The sequence below is a fragment of the Thunnus maccoyii genome, chromosome 21 (genome assembly GCF_910596095.1).
Source record: "Thunnus maccoyii chromosome 21, fThuMac1.1, whole genome shotgun sequence".
NCBI lineage: Eukaryota > Metazoa > Chordata > Actinopteri > Scombriformes > Scombridae > Thunnus > Thunnus maccoyii.
In genome coordinates this window covers 9,743,763-9,749,547 of record NC_056553.1, presented here as the reverse complement: position 1 = coordinate 9,749,547, position 5,785 = coordinate 9,743,763, and the positions used below count along the sequence as shown (strand labels likewise).

General features: G+C 36.9%; 1 pseudogene; it reads left to right on the top strand.

Moving 5' to 3' along the window:
* The first annotated feature begins 493 nt into the window (after nucleotides 1-493).
* LOC121888355 lies at nucleotides 494-1,385 on the top strand (annotated as a pseudogene).
* The last annotated feature ends 4,400 nt before the right edge of the window (nucleotides 1,386-5,785 follow it).

Here is a 5,785-nt window from a genome sequence, read left to right as displayed (position 1 = left end):
AGTTTTACATTAGCACCGATCTCTGCAAATATCTGTCTCTGCTTAGCAGTTTTAAAAACTTCTTCTATTGTATTATATTGCCAGTTTATTAGGTACACTTAGATAAAATGAAGAATAATAGAATATCATTGCAATAAATCCTACATACATAAAAGTTCAATTGTTCAATTTTTATTTAATCTCTTTCTAGAGAGGTGTTGATTGATTTCATGGTAATTTTGGAGGCTGCAGTATGTGGTGTTGTTGAGCTGTATTGAGTTATACTCAGAGGTGTATGTAATATTTAGCCTACCCTAATTCATATAAATGAGATGAACAAAATATTAAAACACCTCTGAGTGTATAATGTAAACAATAATATCATTATCTTTATGCTCTTTTATCTTGAGATACAGAAAAAAACAACTCAACCAGCATAGCAACAGTAGCCAAGGGTGTGGAGCTTAGCAACAGGACTCTAAATGAAGCCTTTACATGCCTTGATGTCCCCAAACAGACTTTTTATGTTTTGCTTCATACGTAAACAAGAACAACTTAACATGCATGATAGCAACCATTACAAAAAACATGTTGAGAGACACACAAGTATTCATTATCAACATTCCTCTTTGTTTTTGGTGTGGATTCACCACATCATTTAACAAGAGAAGACCTGTGGATAATATGTTTAGGATAAAGAAGGAGCTCAAAGCCCGAGGCTTCACCGTGAAGGCCACAATGAAGAACACTGTCGTCGAGGGTCCCCCAGCTGCAGGGGCTTTTCGGGAGCGCCCTTCCAAGCCAACTGCCTTTCGCTTATCCTGCCGTTGGCACTGCAGCATAAACCAGCATGCAACAGTATTGTATGGAAGGTGGAGACTGGAGCTGGACTACCATCACCACCTGCCTCTGTTCTTTGATGGCTTGTGTTCATCTGTACGAGTTCTTCGCCCGCCAGGGAGTCCATGACCTGCTGGAGCTTGGAGGCCCCAAGATCCTGCCTGTCATCCCAGCTCATCATCCCCATCAGGACTGCCCTGACCGTGAGGAACCACCAGGTGATGTGCACCACTCTGAAAGTCCTGCAGCATCTAGTGATGTCTGGAGACCAGGTGGGAGAGGCTCTGGTGCCCTGCTACAGACAGATCCTCCCCATTTTCAACATCTTCAAGAACGGGAATATAAACTCTGGAGATGGCATTGAATACAGCCAGTGGAAGAGGGAGAGAACATTGGTGACCTGATCCAAGAGACTCTTGAGATGTTTGAGCGCTATGGAGGGAAGGACACCTTCATAATCATCAAGTACATGGTGCCCACCTATCAGTCCTGCATGATGAACTGAGGGAGCTGTCAGATTGACAAAGCAGACCTCATGCTTTTCACTTTTCTTATTGGATTAAATAAATGATGAAATGTTGCATTTAAGAACTGAGAGTTTTGTTGCTTTGTAAAACTATTATGCCAGAGCATTAATAAGATGTCTGTCAAGTCACAATGTTATTATTATTATTTACTGTTAACTGTTGAACAGGCACAAACATATTTACTTATTTTCATTGTGCACACAGATTGTGCACCATGTTCACAGAAATCTAACGGCTTTCTTCCATATGGCAGAAATACCCACGCTGAATAGTGAACTGCTGCAATTATATCTGTGATGCACAGTGCAAATGGTTTTCCCTCGGACAGTACGGCAGAACAAAATAATAAGTTTACCCTTAATGATTAGAGGTGCACTGGTTTGCACAAACTGTAGTAAAAGAGCCTGTTTCTGCTTTTCGTCTACCAGCTCACTGTGGCTGTTTCCTCTTTTACCAATCCTGATTTGTTTTGGTTGTGCGAAGCTGATATGTTGAGTTGGCTATTTAATATGGAGATTTTTGTTCCAGCGAGATTTATAGGAGAGGACACTGTATCCATTATAACAGAACATCTCTTCCATGTAAACTAAATGTTCTGAAATGTTCTCTTTTTGAATCTGTGGAACTGTACATCATGATCTGTTATGTGGCCATCCTAGTAATTATTGTTTAGTGTCTTGTAAGCCCATATGGGCCAGGCACCAGAAAGATGTAGAGCACTTAAATCAATCAATCAATCAAATTTACCAATCCGCCTTTGCAATATATAAAACTGATCTGCTGACCAAATAGCACAAAACATTTTGCTGTGTAGACCAATATTGCACCAATAGTGCAGTTGGTTTTGCATTTTCTGTACATGCTTTATAATAAAAGCCACACAGAGGTAGACCAGTGAGAAGTAGCAACAGCAGGAAATGTTTGGACGTCAACTTAACACAGTAAATAAGAACATTTTCTTTTCAGTGTTTCCAGTTGTTATAATTTCTGAAAACATTGTTACACGTCCTCCCCTCTAGCCACAAAAGTAGCAGGAACCATGTGCAACTTTCTGCCCTCTAAAGATCATTTTGTAAGAAAGTTTTCAAATGTATACTGTATATTACAAACATTAGCAAATGTTACAAAGACAACATAAAAAATCCAATATATAAACTTGTTTAAACCTATAGCCACAGTTAAAGGGAAACTTTGGTGTTTTTCAACCTGGACCCTATTTTCCCATCTTTTTGTGTCTAAGTGACTAATGGGGACAACAATTTTTGAAATTGGTCCAGTATTGAGCGAAAGCACTTCAGCCAGCAGCCACTATATGGGCTGCAATGTAATGTCCTGTCAATGTATGTCCACTAAAAGTGCTTGTTTTTGCCACTAACGGGCTCAGATTGTTATAAGTGTCTGACAACATTATGGAAAGGACCATACAGAGAAATAAAATGTTTTTCTTTACCTTTCACTTGATTGTTATTGTGTCTGACCAAGTCTCGCTCATATATATATATATATATATATATATATATAAATAATAAAACTATACAAACTAGCTTGGTGTAATGTCTGGTGTTAGTCAGGACCTCTTCACCATGCTGCAAGAAGTGCACTGTCCACACTGCAAAAATATCTGTTGAACAGACGTCTTTGTGGTCTTCCATATCCTCCAGTGCAGATTTATGAATATTCCAAGTTTGTTGCATCCTTACTTTCAAAGTGACTTAGTCTGCAGTTAAATGTTAGCTGCTAAAGTTATCAAGCGGTAGGATGTCAGAAAGTCCACTTCATCCATCTATGATACTGTCTGACAACTGCAACAAGCACAACAGACAAGAACACAAGCACTCTTAAAAACAAAATCCTTTAAGGTAAAAAAAAGATAATGTAGCAATCCAAAAAGCTGTTAAATCCCAAACCAGCTGCAGTAAAGTAAATTACTTTGGCGCCTAGACTGACAGTGACGCAATTCAAATTTGGGATCATTTGATGCATTTCTTTGGCTCAACCAATCAGCTCACAACTTCACGAACAGCCTGTCATGACCTGATAAGCACTGAAAGTAACGGTCTGCAGAAGCATGAAGAAACAAGGCCTCAGTATTTTAAATCACATGAAAAAAAATACTTCAAACCAATCTTTAAATTCTTTAATTAACACCATGAATTTGAGGGTTTTATTTAAAAGTATTACAAAATAATCTTCAAATTAGTGATTTTCTTTACAAAAGGGAAAACTGTGATTTTCTAGAGTAGTATAATGTTAACTGTGATTTTCTATAGTAACATAATGATTACTGTGATTTTCTGCAGCAATACAATGGTTTCTCTGCTTTTCTACAGTATTATAATGATTATGTGTTTTTTCTACAGTACTATAATGATTACTGTAATTTTCTACAGTACTATGATGGTTACTGTGATTTTCTACAGTACTATAATGGTAACTATGATTTTTCTATAGTAGTATAATGTTTACTGTGATTTTCTGCAGTAACATAATGGTTTCTGCAGTAGTACTGTGCTTTTCTACAGTACTATCATGATTACCGTGATTTTTTACAGTGACATAATGTCATAGTATGAATATTATAGTACAGTACTATAATGGTTACTATTATTTTCTACAGTAACGTAATGGTTTCTGCAGTAGTATGATTATTACTGTGATTTTCTACAGTAATATAATATTTATGGTGATTTTCTAAAGTAATGGGCTCATCCAACACAATCTTTACATGCAGAATTCTGCAGATACATTTTACACGTACACAGAAAAACACAAACAAATACATGTAGAGCAGAATTATGCAGATACCCAATAATAAATAACATTCAAAAGAGAGCACTCAAATTTTTAAATCACCTTAAACCCAGCCCTCTAGAAAACCCTCCAGTCCAAAGCCGTCAAAACCCAAGAGCTGAGAGTCCCTTATGTCAGTTGGTGCTAAGGCTAACTGTGCCCTCTCAGACACACTCTGACCAGTCTCACACCAACACTGCTTTCCAAACACCAATCAGAGTAAACCAAATCGTAACACAATGTAAAGAAACCTATCAGGAATGTTAGAAAGAAGAAACTAAAAGCCAAAATAGATTAGAATGTAATCTGGCCCTAAAAAGAGATTATGAATTGGCAGAATATCTCTCCTCTGTCAGAGATACAAAGCAGAGACAGATCCTAACTAAGTACAGGCTCAGATTGTTTAATTCATTTGTTGATATATTATGAATCACTTATGAGCCATTCAAAGCAATTATAACAAATTATTTTATTATATGAATAAAACATTGTCAAATAATTCATAGATAATTAGTTTTTATGTGAATAAGCGTTTACAAATGATTTACTGTCAGGGCAAATACACAGACCTACCATCACAGAGATTTTCAATCCTCAGATTTCCTGTGTTTCCAGTAATGGCCAGATGCTTCGTGACAGTGTCTGTGGGTCTGTGGGAGTGGGATAATGTGAACCTGTAATGTTGTGACCTGCCAGTATAGCTCCTCATGCAGGTGAACAGGGGCCAGGGACTATGTATGAGTCAGCTCTATACTGTACCATCTCGAGCTATTTTAATCAGTGTTCCTCATCTGTTATAAATGATGTGTAAATGTATGGCTAAATCATTTTAAAGTCATTTACAAGTGCTTTTGCCTCCCCCTAATCTAAGGTGTAAACAGTTCATCACACACAAATGTCTAACCTATCACTTCCAGATATGAATTACATCAGACCTGATTAAAGTGAGTAAAAGTTTAGAGAATTTTAATAAAAAACTGAGTTGCATCAACAGTAATAGTCCATATATAACATTTTAACTCTTCCAACTCTTCTTTTTTAGGTATGATGTCAAATCTACTTTGAATAATTAGCATAAACACAATTCATATTTTAACAAAAAGCATAATGTAAACATTAAATTGCTTATTTTATGTTTAATAACCAAATACATTAATTCATTCTTGACAGTATCATTACTTTCCTGCAACACATCAGTTCAAATTTAAACACTCACTAAATCAAAGCAGAGGTCAACAATTTCTGACACATTAGGATGAACAGACCTGATGTTCCCTCCACAAAAATTACATTGTGACTCTGCGATGTGTTTAGTTGCCAGCAATCAGCTTTCAAAATGTCAAATAGACTATTTTAAAGTGCTGCTAAATCTCTCATTTATAAACAAAGTCCATCCACAGGGTCCCAGTAGAGTTTCATGATCCCCTCTGTCTTAAAGAGTACAAACGTCCCTCACTTCAGTCACTTTAATCAACCAAAATCCACACACCCACACACACCCACACACACCCACACACACAGTGAGCGTAGGAACCAACCGCAGCAATTTTGATCAATAGGGAATCAATCAAATTCTCAAACTGCATCTCGTCAAAACAAATCCTGCAGTTAAAGAATAAAATCAACCTGAAATAGATCTAAATCTACAG